At 36.4% G+C, this 16,982-nt stretch overlaps 1 pseudogene; it reads left to right on the top strand.

Annotated features, from left to right (window-relative positions):
• The first annotated feature begins 15,220 nt into the window (after window positions 1-15,220).
• Window positions 15,221-16,174, top strand: LOC122444099 (annotated as a pseudogene).
• Window positions 16,175-16,982: the final 808 nt, after the last annotated feature.

The following is a 16,982-nucleotide window of genomic DNA, read 5'->3' on the forward strand; positions in this document are numbered from 1 at the left end:
TGATTCAAGTTCTGTTATCTTAACTTCTGCACTGTAATGGATCTCTGGTAATAAAAGCTATCAGAGTGGCTCCTTTACTTGAAAATAATGCCTTTTTGTGGGTCTTCCTCTAGCTACTCCATCACTCTCAAAGCCCTATATACTTGTGAGACTATTAAATTTCAAATTATTTATTGTGTATGTAAAGCCAGTCAGGTATCTTTTCTAGGTACTTACTTCTATCAAAGTTGAAATACCAAATTGTTCCTGAAATACCGTAGAGGAAGGAGTCTGTCCAAAGGCTCAAGAAGATATTTGAATGGCTCTATTATGTTTAATATACTAAAATATCCCTAACCTTATCCTTCTGGTAGGAGCTTAGGGACATGGCATTATCAGGTCAGCTTTAATAAAAATTACAGGAGGAAGGACTATACAACTTCTCAGTAAGTGTACATTGCAATGGTTCTCCCAGTACTTTTCTCAAAAGTACCAGGGATCATTTACTTAGTCACATACCAGGAAAAAAGTAATAGCATAACATTGTGGGGACTGTCTGTCAGACACAGTTTTTGACATTTGTACCTGGATTCCTGAAGGGTTATTGTAGTTCTTTTGTATAAGTGGAGTCATGTGGGAATTAGGTATACACAGTGTCCTGGTCTAGATCTGGTGCATAGTGGGTCTACCAAATGACACCTATAATGATCATTACACCATTTCCTGAATAGAAAGTCTGAATGGATATACTTGGTAGTTGGTACAACTGCTACACTGTTCCCTTGCCCTGTGGGTCACAGCTATAGTAGAGGGGAAGATACTGAAACTGCTCCATCCACAGGCCTAAATAATATTTTAAAAATTATATTATTTTCTGTAAAGATAATGATGGCAAAAAGATATCCAAAATATATAGAAATGGTGATGCACATCCTATTTCCATTTATCTCACAACTGTGGCCCCTATAAAACCATACAGACCTTAAAGAAAGACGGTGGACTATTGTAAATTCAACCCAGTAGTAGTCTTTATTGTAGCCACTGTACCAAAGCTGATACCTTTGCTAGAGCAGATTAACATAGCCTTGGGTATATAATATGTGATCATTGATAGGGCAAAAAAAAAAAAAAATAACTTCCATCTCTTTTAGAAAGGAGAAGTAGAAGTAGTTAGCATTCACATGGAATAAACAACAACACATATTTACAGTTTTACCCTTTGTTATGTATAATCTGAATAGATTTGAGCTATCTGAACATTTTATGGACCATTATAATTGTCTATCATATTAATGGTATCATGCTATCAAACCATTTAAAAAAGAAATTCCAAGCACATTCAGTGCTTTGGTAATGTACATGTGTTTTCAAAGGAGGGAATAAATTCTATACATAATGAGGGAATTGCCACACCATTAAAATTTTAGGAATTCACAAAATGGATTGAGGATTTAAATGTAAGACCTAGAACTACAAAGTTCCTAGAAGAAAACATAGAGCAAAAATTCCTTGACAAGCTCAGCCTAGTGCTTTGTGATGACCTAGAGGGGTGAGAGGGAGGGAGATAGGAGGGAGGCTCAAGAGGGAAGGGCTGGAAAAAAAAAAAAAAAAGAGGGAAGGGCTGTATGTCTACTTATGGCTATTTCACATTGTTGTATAGAAAAAAACCAACCCAACATTGTAAGGAAATTATCCTCCTATTAGAAATAAAGAACGAGCAGGGTTTGAGATGATCTGAAATAGAGAATGAAAATTTAATTAATTAAAAAAAAACTCCTTGAAATTTTGGTCTTGGCAACAATTTCTTGGATAAGACACCAAATGCATAGACAACAAAAGGTAAAATAAATGAGACTATATCAAGTTTAAAAACTTCTACACAGCAAAGGAAACAATCCATACATTAAAAAGGCTACTTACAGAATGGGAGAAAATATTTGCAAGGATATATCTGAAAAAGCAATTAATCAAATTAAAAATGGGCAAAGGAGTTGAATAGGCATTTTTCAAAAAAAAAAAAAGACATGCAAATTGCCAATCAATATATAAAAAGTGCTCAACATTACTAATCATTGGGGAAATATAAACCAAAACCACTATGAGATATCACCTCACACATGTTGGATTCACGTCACAATGCAGGCCTCTATCATCAAAAAAACAGAGAGGAAGTTCCCTGGGGTGACCTAATTGTTAGAGTTCAAGGCTTTCAGAGCCGTGGCCCAGGTTTAATCTCTGGTTGGGAAACAGATCCTACAAGTCAAGCAATATGGCCAAGAAGAAAAAGTTGGTGCAGCCTGCAAGTTACTGTAAACAGCATGGAAGTTTAGAGAACAGTATTAAGTTTCCCCAAAAATTAAAAATAGAACTACTGTGTGTGTGTGTGTGTGTGTGTGCATGCGTGTGTCCTCAATAGCATCTGACTCTTTGCAACCCCATAACTTTTCTGGGATTCTCTGGCCTAGGGATTTTCCAGGCAAGAATATTGGAGTAGGTTGCCATTTCCTCCTCTGGAGGATATTCCCAACCCTGGGATCTATATAATGTAGCAATTCTACTCTTTGGCTATACAGTGAAAGGGAAAAAAATCAGCATCTTGAATATCTGCACATCCATCTTCATTGCAGAATTATTCAAGTAGCAAACATATGGAAGCAATAAAAATATCCTTAAATGGATGAATGGATAAAGAAAATGTGGCATATATACACAGTGGAATATTATTCAGCCATGAAAAAGGAAGTCGTTCCATTTGTGATAACATGAATGAGTCTGGAGGGTATTATGTTAAGTGAAATAAACCAGACAGAGAAAGATAAATACTGTATTGTATCACATACACATGGAATCAAAAAGAAATGAGCTGATTTTATAGAAACAGAATTGAATGTTTCATGCATGGGCTGGAAAGAGAAATGGGGAGATATAGGTCAAAGAGTAAAAGTTTTCAGTTATAAGAACAAGTTTAGAGGCTCTAATGTACAGGGTGGTGACTATGGTTAATAATATGATATCATGTACTTGAAAGCTGTTGAAAAAAGCCTTAAAGTATTCTCACCACACACATACACACAAACACACACACACAAGTTAACTATGTGAGTCTGTGGATGTGTTAAGGTTCTTGATTTTGGTCACCATCCCATATAATATATGTATATTAACTCATTACATGGTATAATTTTGTTGTTGTTTGCTAAGCTATGTCCAACTCTTTGAGACCCCATGGACTGCAGCACAGCAGGCGCTCCTGTCCTTCACCATCTACCAGAGTTTGCTCTGATTCATACCTATTGACTCAGTGATGCCGTCTAACTATTTCATCCTCTGTTTCACTCCCTTCTCTTTTTGCCTTCAATCTTTCCCAGCATCAGGGTGTTTTCCAATCAGTTGGCTCTTCACATCAAGTGGCTAAAGTATTCAGCTTCAGCATCAGTCCTTCTAATGGATATTTAGGGCTGATTTCCTTTATTATTGACTGGTTTGATCTCATGCAATCCAAGAGACTCTCAACAGTCTTCTCCAGCACCACAATTCAAAAGCACCAATTCTTCAGCACTCAGCCTTCTTTATGATCCAGCTCTCACATCCATACATGACTACTGGACAAACCATAACTCTAACTATATGGATCTTTGTTGGCAAAGTGATATATCTGCTTTTTAACACACTGTCTAGGTTTGACATATCTTTTCTTCCAAGGAGAAAGAATCTTTTCATTTCATGGCTACATTCACTGTCTGCAGTGATTTTGGAGCCCAAGAAAATAAAGTCTGTCCATGCTTCTACTTTTCCCCATTCTATTTGCCATGAAGTCATGGGACCCCAGATGCCATGATCTTAGTTTTTTTAATGAGTTTTAAGCCAGCTTTTTCACTATCTTCTATCACCCTCATCCAGAGGCGTTTTAGTTCCTCTTCACATTCTGCCATTAGAGTGGTGTCATCTGCATATCCAATATTGTTTATACTTCTCCCGGCAATCTTGCTTCAGCTTGTGGTTCATCCAGGTCGGCATTTCACATGATGTCCTCTGCATATAAGTTAAATATACAGCCTTGACGAACTTCTTTCTTAATTCGGAAGCAGTCCATCATTCCATGTCCGGTTCTAACTGTTCCTTCTTAAACTTGCATACAGTTTTCTCAGAAGGCAGGTAAGGTGGTCTGGTATTCTCATCTGTTTAAGAATTTTCCAGTTTGTTGTGATCCACACAGTCAAAATGTGAAATGCTGAACTGGATGAAGCACAAGCTGGAATCAAGATTGCCGGGAGACATATCAATAACTCAGATACACAGATGACACCACCCTTATGGCAGGAAGTGAAGAGGAACTAAAGAGCCTCTTGATGAAAGTGAAAGAGGAGAGTAAAAAAGCTGGCTTAAAACTCAACATTCAAGAAATGAAGATCATGGCATCTGGTCCCATTACTTCATGGCAAATAGATGGGGAAAAAATGGAAACAGCGACAGACTTTATTTTATTGAGCTCCAAAATCACTACAGATGGTGACTGCAGCCATTAAAAGACACTTGCTCCTTGAAGAAAAGCTATGACCAACCTAGACAGCATATTAAAAAGCAGAGATATTACTTTGCTGACAAAGGTCCGTATAGTCAAAGCTATGGTTTTTCCAGTAGTCAAGTATGGCTGTGAGAGTGGACTATGAAGAAAGCTGAGTGCCGAAGAATTGATGCTTTTGAACTGTGGTGTTGGAAAAGACTCTTGAGAGTCCCTTGGACAGCAAGGAGATCCAAACAATCAATCCTAAAGGAAATTAGTCCTGAATTGGAAGGACTGATGCTAAAGCTGGACCTCTAATACTTTGGCCACCTGATGCAAAGAACTGACTCATTGGAATAAACTCTGATGCTGGGAAAGGTTGAAGGCAGGAGAAGAAGGGGAAAACAGAGGATGAGATGGTTGGATGGCATCACCGACTCAATGGACATGAGTTTGGGTAAGCTCCAGGAGTTGGTGATGGACAGGGAAGCCTGGTGTGCTGCAGTCCATGGGGTCACAAAGAGTCGGACACGACTGAGTGACTGACCTGAACTGAACACAGTCAAAGGCTTTAGCATAGTCAATGAAGCAGAAGTATATGTTTTTCTGTAATTCCCTTCCTTTCCCTATGATCCAGCAATTGTTGGCAATTTGATTTCTTATTTCTCTGCCTTTCTGGCAAATATAATTGTATGTATTGAAGCCCATTGTACTCTTTAAATACATGCAATTATATTTGTCAATTCTTCCTTCAAGTTAGAAAAAAATTTTTAGGTGTTCAGTGGTCTGCAGAATGTCAGGACAGCCTCCTTTTTTAAGCAAAGTTTTATTGAAAGGCTATACAAGGAGATGAGCTGTCTCACACTCTGAAAAGCCTCAAGCTCCCTGAAGGGTTTCAGCAAAGCATATTTAAAGGGAAGGTGCAGGGGTTGCAGGGTATATGATCAACTTGTGCACATTTAATAAAATCACTTTGCTGCACACTAGAAACTAATATAACATTGTAAATAAACTATACTTCAATTAAAAAGTAAAAAGCTTTTCTAGATCTGTACACTTCTCAAAGCTGACAACCTTTCATATCTTCCAGTACATGGGTTAGAGTGATATTCATGATATAGAATGTTTCCTCCATAAACAAGAGTAATATACCAGGCACTGTGTGTCTTAGGTAGTGATCAGTTCAGTCGCTCAGTTGTGTCCAACTCTTTGCTACCCCATGAACCGCAACACACCAGGCCTGCCTGTCCTTCACCAACTCCTGTAGTACACCCAAATCCATGTCCATTGAGTCGGTGATGTCATCCAACCATCTCATCCTCTGTCATCCCCTTCTCCTCCTGCCCTCAATCTTTCCCAGCATCAGGGTCTTTTCATATGAGTCAGCTCTTCGCATCAGGTGGCCAAAGTATTGGAGTTTCAGCTTCAGGATCAGTCCTTCCAATGAACACCCAGGACTGATCTCCATTAGGATGGACTGGTTGGATCTCCTTGCAGGCCAAGGGACTCTCAAGAGTCTTCTCCAACACCACAGTTCAAAAGCATCAATTCTTCAGCACTCAGCTTTCTTCACAGTCCAACTCTCACATCCATACATCACTACTGGACAAACCATACACTTGACTAGATGGACCTTTGTCAGCAAAGTAATGTCTCTGTTTTTTTAATATGCTGTCTAGGTTGGTCATAACTTTCCTTCCAAGGAGTAAGCCTGTTTTAATTTCATGGCTGCAATCACCATCTGCAGTGATTTTGGAGCCCAAAAAAAGATAGTCAGTCACTGTTTCCAGTTTCCCCATCTATTTGCCATGAAGTGATGAGACTGGATGCTATGATCTTAGTTTTCTGAATGTTGAGTTTAAGCCAACTTAGTGATATAAGGTGCAAAATGTGATAAAAAAAAAAAATACTTTTTCTTTTTTCCCACCATAAGTGGGAAATTTTTCTATTTATTTATTTTAATTTTTTTCTACATTTCTGTCTTTGAACATTGGAAGCTCTCTATAACCAATTAGCAATAGAGAAAACACAGCCTGCTCATGAATAGTTATGCATGTCATAATGGCATCAACTGTAAGTAAATGGCCATTGCATTAAATTCTACTTAAAGATTGCCTTGAAGGAGAGAGGTGAAGGGAAAACTTTCTAAGGGAAAGAAACTCAGGGAATACCTTTAGTTGCACACTTCTCTTAGAAGAAAATGTAGCTCGTGGTATATATATTACCATACCTTCTTTATTCATTGACCTGTTTATTGAACATTTAGGTCTATTCCATGATCGACTATTGTAAATAGTGCTGCTTTGAACATTGGGGTGCATGTTTCTTTTTGAATTAGAGTTTTCTACAGATACTTGCCCGGGAATGGGATTGCTATTTCATATGATAACTCTACATTTCATTTTCTATATCAGCTTCATACTGTTCTCCATAGGAGCTGCACCAATTCACATCCCCATCAACGGTATAGGAGGGTTTCCTTTTCTCTACACCCTCTCTAACATTCATTCTTTATAGAATTTTTGATAATGGCCATTCTGAAAAGTGTGAGTTTTTTATTTGCTTTTACTAATAATTAGCAATATTGAGCATCTTTTCATGTGCCTACTGGCTATCTGTATGAATCTTTGAGGAAATATCTATTTAGGTCTTCTGCTCATTTTTTCATTGGGTTGATTTTTTTTACATTGAGCTGAATGAGTTGTTTGTTAATTTTGGAACTTAATCTTTTGTCAGTATCATCATTTGCAAGCATTTTCTCCCATTCTGTAGGTTTTCTTTCATTTGCTTTTTGTTTGTTTGTTTGTTTTCCTTGGCTGTGTAAAAGTTTATAAGTGTGATTAGGTTCCATTTGTTTATTTTTGTTTTGCTTTCCATCTTGGAGACAGATCCAAAAATATATTGCTATGATTTTTGTCAAAGAGTGTCCTGCCTATGTTTTCCTCTAGAATTTTTATAGTGTCCAGTCTTATGTTTAATGGTCTTTAATCCATTTTGAGTTTATTTTCATATATAGTATTAGAGAATGTTCTAATTTCATTCTTTTACATGTACCTGTCCAGTTTTCCCAGCACCATTTATCGAAGTGACTGTCTTTGCTCCATTGTATATTTTTACCTCCTTTGTTATAGATTAATTTACCGTAAGTATATGGATTTTACTTCTGGACTTTGTATCTTGTTCCATTAATCTAAGTTTTTTTTTTTTGTACCAGGACCATACTTCTCTGCAGTGGAGTCTGAAGTCAAGGAGCATTCCCTCCAACTCTATTCTTCTTTCTCAAGATTGTTTTGGCTTTTCAAAATCATTTGTGTCTCCCCACAAATTTTAAAACTTTTTATTCCAGTTCTGTGAAAAATGCCATTGATAGTTTAATAAAGATAGCATTGAATCTATATTGCCTTGAGTGGTATGGTCATTTTAACAATGCTGATCCTTCCAATCCAAGAACACACTATATCTTTGCATCTATTTTTGTCATCTTCAATTTCTTTCATCAGAGTATTATACTTTCCAGAGTACAAGGTTTTTGCTTCCTTAGGTAGATTTATTCCTAGCTACTTTATCATTTTTGATGGGTTGTAAATGGGATTGTTTGCTTAACTTCTCTTGCTGATATTTTGTTGTTCATGTAGGGAAAAGCAACATATTTCTGTGTATTAATTGTGTATCTTTCAACTTTACCAACTTCATTGTTGAACTCTAGTAATTTTCTAGTGGTGCTTTTAGGATTTTCTGTGTATAGCACCATGTCATCTGAAGACAGTGACAATTTTACTTCTTCTTTTCCAAATTGGATTTCTTTTCTTTTCTTTTCTTCTCTGATTGCTGTGACTAAAACTTCCAAAGCTATGGTAAAGAAAAGTAGGCATCCTTGTCTTCTTCCCTATCTTAGGGAGAATACTTTCAGTTTTTCACCATTGAGTATGATATTAGCTCTGGGTTTGTCATATATGGCCTTTATTATGTTAAGGTATGTTTCCTCTATACCCACTTTCTGGAGAGGTTTTTATCTTAAATGGATTTTAAACTTTTATTGAAAGCTTTTTTCTGCATCTATTAAGATAATCATATGATTTTTTTCTTCTATTTGTTAATGTGATTATCACATTGATTTGTGGATATTAAAAATTCTTGCATCCCTGAGATAAATCCCACTTGATCATAGCATACGATCTTTTTAATATATTCTTGGATTCACTTAGCTAGTATTTTGTTGAAAATCTTTGCATCTATGTTCGTACATGTCCTGTAGTTTTCTTTTTTGTTATCATTGTCTGGTTTTGGTATCAGCATAATGCTGATAGAATAAGTTTAGTAGCATTCTTTTCTCTATTTTTTAAATAGTTTCTGAATGATAGATATTAACTCTTCTCTAAATGTTTGATAGAATTTACTTGTGAAGCCATCTGGTCCTGGACTTTTGTTTGTTGGGAGTTTTTAAAATTCTGATTTAATTTCTGTACTGGTAATTGATCTGCTCATAGTTTCTACTTCTTCCTGGCTCAGCCTTGGGAGATAGTAACTTTCTAAGAATTTGTCCATTTCTTCTAGGTTTTCCATTTCATTGGCATAAAGTTGTTTGCAATAGTGTCTTATGATTGTATTTCTGCAGTGTTGGTTGTAACTTGAGTGTACTGTTTCTTCACGCTGGCAGGACCCTGATTGATACAAGTATACAAAATTGAAGATTGAAATTTTTGTCTTATTACCTAACAATCACACTGTCCTGAAGTACTTGTCAAAAAAAGTTTGCTGTCGGTATTTTCAGATACATACATATAGGTACAGATGTAAATAGAGATAGACATAGAGATATTTATTTCACAACATCGTACTGTGTGTGTATTTCACTATCCACAGTTCCATTCAATAGTGTGTATGGTATCCTTAACTGTATAGAATTCAAACTTGTTTTTAGTGACTTCAGAGGATTTAACTGTATGGATGCATCATAAATTTTTAAATTTATCATCAGTTGGTATATGTTTCACTCACTTTTAAGCTTTACTCACTGAGCTTCTGTGTTGCTAAATCTTTATACACATCCATGTGCTTAGTCGCTCAGGCATGTCTGACTCTCTGCAACCCCAAGAACTGTAGCCCACCAGGCTCCTCTGTCCATGGGGCTTCTCCAGGCAAGAACACTGGGGTGAGTTGCGATGCCCTCCTCCAGGGAATCTTCCCAACTCACAGGTCAAACCCAGGTCTCCTGCATTGCAGGTGGAACCCTTACCATCTGTACCACCAGGGAAGCCCATATACATCCATAGTTAGTCAATATAAGATTGAATAAAAATTAAGTCACATATGTTCTTCTGCTATCTAAACTATAACAGAAAAATTAACATGATTAGAGTTAAATTTTGAGTTAATATTTATCTATTTTCAGAGTTTATTTCTAATGGGTGATTACCAATATTTATAAAATTTTCAACAAAATAGCACAGAGATATTTTGTGCTATTATATGCAAAATATTCCACTTTTGTTTCCCTCTTTCTCTCTAGTGTCTTATTATGAGTTTTTTGATCCTTTGGTTGCTCTGGTCAAACCAATTAGTTCTCTAGGGGCAAAGTCCCATGATCCATGAGCTCCTTCTAAACTGTTTTTGCATTATCATTTGGTCACTGTTCTCTCAAGCTGTAAATAGCTTCCTTCTAATGTAATTCTTCTTATGGAAGAATTTTATATGGCATTTGTTTTGCGGAACATAGGAAAATCTCAGACTCTTCTCTTTATACAGGTAAAATGGAAGTATGAAAATAAATTTGAAAATGCAGAGTGCCTTAATTTCAGATATAAATTTTGTTGTCATAAATGCTATAAATAATAGTAATATCCTCAAGTTTATGAGTATTATCCTAAAGCAAAGTAAATAGCATCCAGGATAAGGAATTGAATAATACAAAGAATAACTGTACAAAAGTTTATTGACACCCTGGAAAAGGCTAACTGACCATGACTTTTAGTTAGTATCACACTGTTCTTAGGGTAATGTGAAAGATATTAGAAAAGGTCAAATGGTTTTGTAATATTTTGGATTCAGCATATGTTGCAATTAATCACATTTACAATCAATGGCAATCAGTCCATTCATGCTGATTAAAAATGTATCTCACCATCTGCCACATAATAAACAAGCAGTAAGAATTAATGACACTTGAAAATATTTTTTAAAAAGGTAATTGTGTTTTTCTCTCCATTAACTTTGCAAAACAAATGTGTATAAACTGATCATCTTCTGTGAAAAAGGGAAGCAATTTATTATGAACTCAAATTTATAAGGTGGGAAAGGATTACATAAATATCTCAATAGAAATAAAAGGTATTGAGACCAAAAGATACAAAGCTGAATAAATAATTTCCAGTGCAATGGCACTTTAAAATACGATGTGGAAAAAAATTTTAAACACTTAAAACTACCAAGAGCTCGAATTTGTTTTCCTAGTCTCTTGGTTATAAATAGATTATTTTGTAAGCTTAAGGAGAATAAAGAAAGGCTTAGAGAAAGTTAAAAAATGAAATTTGGGGGATGTAGGTGAAAGGGGGGAAGTGAAAAAGAAGTCCTAGGAGGAAATTTTAAAAGGTAATGAGTTTGCTGAATCTTGAAAACAGAAAGCTAAGGGATGACTTAATTTGTTGCATTTATGTACATAAAGATTATTTGAAAAGGACACAGAATTATCTATATTTACCATAGTTATAGAAAGTAAAAGTAGAGATGGTCTTAAATTAGAGGAGGCAGTGTTTTACTTAGTCATAAAGAAGGTTTTGTAACAATTTGAAAAAAATTTGAGCCAAGGAGATTGTTAAACTCACAATATTTTTAAACTGAGAGAGAAACATATAAATTATGATTTAGGTTAATATTTTGTTTAAATAGAACAGCTGTGCATAAATCCCTTTCAATTTGGTAACTATTGTTTGAAATTTCAGTTACCAATATTTCCTTCATCTGTAAAGGATTAAAAGTCTGGTAATCTGTTTGAAGGATTAATCAATTCTCCATGGAACAAATAAAAGGGCTAATCACAACAAAAGGCAAGACATTATGCCTTGGTTTTCGAATTATGGGTATCTAATGAGTTTAAAAACATGGGCATAGCTAATTTGTTTAAGAAAAATTATTTCAAAGCATAGCCAATAAGCAAAAGATTTTAGAACACCTTCATTCAGTTTCCCCTGTATTTGATGACTTTTAGGTGAATCAAGTCTCCATCTAGAATCCTCTCTATACTTTTGCTCTGGACTGAGATTGGGATCCTGACTTTGTCTCAAGTGACTTTAAAACTTTGATGACCCAAACTTTTCAAATTTTTACATTCCTTGACATTTGGGTAGATACACCTAAGTTCCATATTTATATCTCATTCTGCTTTAAACTCACTTTTCCTAAAACTCTAGGTTCTTGCCTAGTTGATAGGGATTGCAGTGTCAAAAGGCAAATAAATTCCCAGCTGTATGCACATAGCTGATAAAAGCATATTAAGAAATTCTCCCCAGGCTGAGACCCTTCGCTGTTCTCCTGAGAGTACCAAATTGTTAACCAGCTAAAACCCCAATACAAAATACAAAGTTTAAAGCTAAAAATGAAAGAAATTCTCCCCAGAGCCTTAGTACTAAAAGACACCTATAATTGTTCATAATTACAGAATTTCTGAAGAGTGGGTGGAGAAAATACTGCAAATTATATCTCATAAACTACCTTTCACTTAATTTAAAGTAAGACTTATCCTTCTTTTCTTTGTCATTATACACAGGAAAAGTGAAAGTGAAGTCGCTCAATCGTGTCCCACCCTTTGCAACCCTATGGACTGTAACCCGCCAGGCTCCTCCTCTGTCCATGGGATTTTCCAGGCAAGAATACTGGAGTGGGTTACCATTTTCTTCTCCAGGGGATCTCCCTGACCCAGGGATCAAACTCAGGTCTCCCACATTGCCGGCAGACTCTTTACCCTCTGAGCTACCAGGGAATCCATTATATATATACTTTCTTAATTTTTTCACCCCTATTAGATTTTCCTTTAATTTTTTCTTTTTCCCTAAGTCTTCTTTACTTTTACAATTCCTTATTTTCTATTTTTCTTGGTTGCTTAGGAACTATGCACAGGTTCCTTACCCATCTTCCTTAATTATATAATTATATGTATCCAATTATATTCATATAATTTTCAGTTACCTAAATACATCCTCTTTGATCTTTCAAAAAATATTTAATTCCTGATATATTTGCATAGCTCTTTTATGTACCTGGTATCATTCTAAGTTGGGGATACATGGATAACTATACAAGTGTAGTCCTTAACTTTCTGGGAGTCACAATCTAACTGAAAATGAGAACAAACAAAAAAATCAGTGAACTACATTTATAGTACTATAAAATAAAATGCAGTGTTTCTTAGAAAGCAAATATATTTAATCTGCACAAGATGGTTTTTAGTTTGATTTCTAAAAGAATGCATGTGAATAAATGTGTCCAACTCTTTAACTGCAATCTGCCAGTCTTCTCTGTCCATGGAATTCTCCAGGCTAGAATACTGGAGTGGGTAGCCACTCCCTTCTCCAGGGGATCTTCTCAACCCAGGGATCAAAGCCAGGTCTCCTACATTGCATGCAGATTCTTTACCATCTGACCACCAGGGAAGCCCCTAAACAATATGAATATTATATTCTCCAATTATTATATAGAAAGAGATAATTATAACTGTGATGAAATATCTTTTAGATATGGAAATTTGATATTATCTCCTGGCCAATACCATTTCATTTTGTTATTATTAATTTATGTTTTATATTGAGCACTATTATAGAAGTGTGAAAGAAGAAAAAATAACATTTACTAAATATTTACCTATAGTAGGTAAACATTGAATGCACTATTGCAAAACTTTAATTATTTAATCATTATTCCAATGATTTTATACCCGAAATTGCTCTGAGGAGTTAGTATTACTAATTGTAATGTCATGGATAAATGAAGGTTCAAGAACTTGCCCAAAATTACCTTGTCAGTAACTGAAGTACAGTTTAAACCTTGATTTACAGAATCCAAAGGACATATTCCTTCTACTGTGCTCCGTTGTTTCTGTGACTAAAACTAAAATTACAAGATAATGTGATAAATTCTTACATAGAGGTTTGAATAAGATACTTTTCGCTATTATTGCATGATGCCCTTCACAATTTTAAGCTTCACAGACTATGTACTAAGTACCTTAGGGCTGCTGCTGCTGCTGTTAAGTCACTTCAGTCATATCTGACTTTGTGCGACCCCATAGACGGCAGCCCACCAGGCTCCCCCGTCCCTGGGATTCTCCAGGCAAGAATACTGGAGTGGGTTGCCATTTCCTTCTCCAATGCATGAAAGTGAAAAGTGAAAGTGAAGTCACTCAGTCATGTCCGACCCTTAGCGACCCCATGGACTGCAGCCCACCAGGCTCCTCCGTCCATGGGATTTTCCAGGCAAAAGAACTGGAGTGGGTTGCCATTGCCTTGCAGTACTTCTCAAATTATCTTTGGTGAAGAATCAGGTATTCTTCAGTCCTTCATGGACTGACACTTTAACAAACAAAATTTTATACTTGTTTGCTATCCTGTGAAATTTCTAGAGAATTTTCTAAACACTCAAATTCTGTACCTAACATGATGCAGACTGGTAACAGTTTGTGGACCTGCGCCTCTGTGTGGATCATTTTTCATTGCTTCGAGGAATCCAAATATGAATAAATCATAATCCCTGCCTTCCAGAAGCTTACAGCCTACGAGGTGAGTTAGATCAGTACTCAGTTTACTAAAATACAAGAAATAGTAAAATAAATGCTTGTAGTATAAAACAAGACCTCACGAATATGGTTAAAATTTAATAGAACTTGAAGACAAATATCTTCCAGAGATGGGGAGTCAAAAGGAAGGCTCTGTCTACGAGAATAAGGCTTGTATTCTTAAAAGTTGATGGAAGAATTGAGAAGTGAAGAATATGTGTGATTGGAGCTAGCTTATATTAGTTTTGATCCAAAAGTCAAGAATTTCAGGTTGAATTCCTATTACCCATGTTGACCGATCTTGTATGTCATGAATAACATCATAGCATCTACCCTAGAAAGAAGTAGAGTGGTATTAAATACTGAGAAATTTTGCTGGTTATGCTAGTAATTTAAATTCTAGTAATAATTGCTGCAATTCATGGGATCGCAAACAGTCGGACACAACTGAGCGGCTGAACTGAACTGAACTGAATAATAAATTAAGACTTATAGATGCAATCAATATTTAAGTAATATTGAAGATGAATGTGTTCCCAGAGGTAGGGACTAGGAAGGAGGAGATAGGTCTGTCTACTGGATGAAGATTTATAAGGTTTCAAAGAGATTGCAATAGGGATTAGCTCTATATGACTGGGCAGATCATAATAGTTTTGAACCCCAAATTAAAAAGATTTGGGGTTGAATGCATATTACTCATGTTTATTTTCTTGTGTCTCATGAGTAATACAGTGTATCAACCCATGGAGGAAGAAAAGGGTATTAAATGCAGAGATAAGTTGGCGGCAAGAACAGCTCCATATAACAGCCACCAGTTTTACTGTGTAAACACAGTTTAGAGGCTATGAGCATTTTAGATCAGTTTTCATGCTAATATGTAAATTGGCATTCATAACTTTGACATTTCATCATCAAATTCATCAACACAATTGTCAAAATTTGCATTTTTTCCTATTGCCCTCCTTCAGATAACAATGCTAACAAAGTCCATGGATATAGCAAATAACTCTGTGGTATCAGAGTTTCTGTTCCTGGGACTCACCAACTCCTGGGAAATACAACTTCTCCTCTTTGTGTTCTCCTCCACATTTTTCATGGCAAGCATGATGGGAAACTCCCTCATTATACTCACTGTGACTTGTGACCCTCACTTACACTATCCCATGTACTTTCTCTTGGCCAACCTCTCCTTCATTGACATGGGTGTTTCTTCTGTCACTTCTCCCAAGATGATTTATGATCTTTTCAGAAAACGTAAAGTCATCTCCTTTAGTGGCTGCATCACTCAGATCTTTTTCATCCATGTCATCGGTGGTGTGGAGGTGGTGCTGCTCATCGCCATGGCCTTTGACAGATATGTTGCCATATGTAAGCCTCTCCATTATCTGACCATCATGAGCCCACGACTATGCATCTCCTTTTTAGTGGCTGCCTGGATGATTGGCCTTATCCACTCCACAGTTCAACTGGTTTTTGTGGTAAACTTACCCTTCTGTGGACCTAATATGTTGGACAGCTTTTACTGTGACCTCCCTCGGTTGATCAAACTTGCCTGAGTAGACATAAACCAACTAGAGTCCATGGTCACAGCCAACAGTGGATTCATCTCTATTGGCTCCTTCTTCATTCTGATCATCTCCTATATTGTCATCATTCTCACTGTTCAGAAACACTCTTCAACAGGTTCATCCAAGGCTCTGTCCACACTTTCTGCTCACATCACTGTAGTAGTCTTGTTCTTTGGTCCTTTGATATTTGTCTATACATGGCCATCTCCCTCCATCCACCTGGATAAATTTCTGGCCATCTTTGATGCAGTTCTCACTCCTTTCCTGAATCCAGTCATTTACACACTCAGGAATCAAGAAATGAAGGTTGCAATGAGGAGAGTATGCAGACAGTTAGTGAGTTATAGAAAGATTTCTTAAGTGATGCCTGTTTTGGAAAGAGCCCTTGTTGATTACTGACCGTCATTACTAATGATCAAACTCAGACAGAAACTTTTGGTGTTCTGCCTTTATTTAATTATGCACACTGATATCAAGTCTATTTTGTCTTTGACTTAGGAGGGAGCGATATTCACTTCTGAAAAGAGAGGTGTTACATATTAAGTATTTACAATCAAAGATTATAGTAATCTTGAGCCTCAGTTCCTAAGGAATAGTATTCATATGAAGTAACTATTAGAAATTTTAAAAAGGCAAACTTCTTTATGGCCTTGAGAACAGGGAGAACATGTCTCTCTCCTTTTAACAGGACCCCTTCTCAGAGACAGGAATTCCTATTAGCACCTAGCAGGAGACTTGCTAAATGAGAACTGAAATGAGTCTTCATATTAGATGCTGCAACTTGCCCACATTCTACCCTTCTTTGGATCTCTGCCAGGGCTGTGCAAAGAGGGCAGACTCTTCAAGAGCAAACACACAGTCTGAGAACATGCATGTAGGAACCCAGTGGTCACACAACTCTGGGTAGAAGCCACAGAAGTTGTTCTTAGAATACAAAGATCTGGGAAACAGCAGGTTTTTTCTCTGTGATTTACATTATGCTACTTGAACGCATCACATTTCCTTCCTTTTTTCTTCCTATATCTTCCTCTTCATTTTTCTTCAGCCACTTATGGGCTCTGGGCTAGGAAAACTTTTCCCCCTCTCCCTCTTCTTTCTCAGGTTTCTTCCTTCTCTTTCTTCCCATCCTGTTATTCCTCCCTGTTTCCCCCTGCTCTGTCCACTTCTA

Source organism: Cervus canadensis, chromosome 6 (assembly GCF_019320065.1).
Source record: "Cervus canadensis isolate Bull #8, Minnesota chromosome 6, ASM1932006v1, whole genome shotgun sequence".
NCBI lineage: Eukaryota > Metazoa > Chordata > Mammalia > Artiodactyla > Cervidae > Cervus > Cervus canadensis.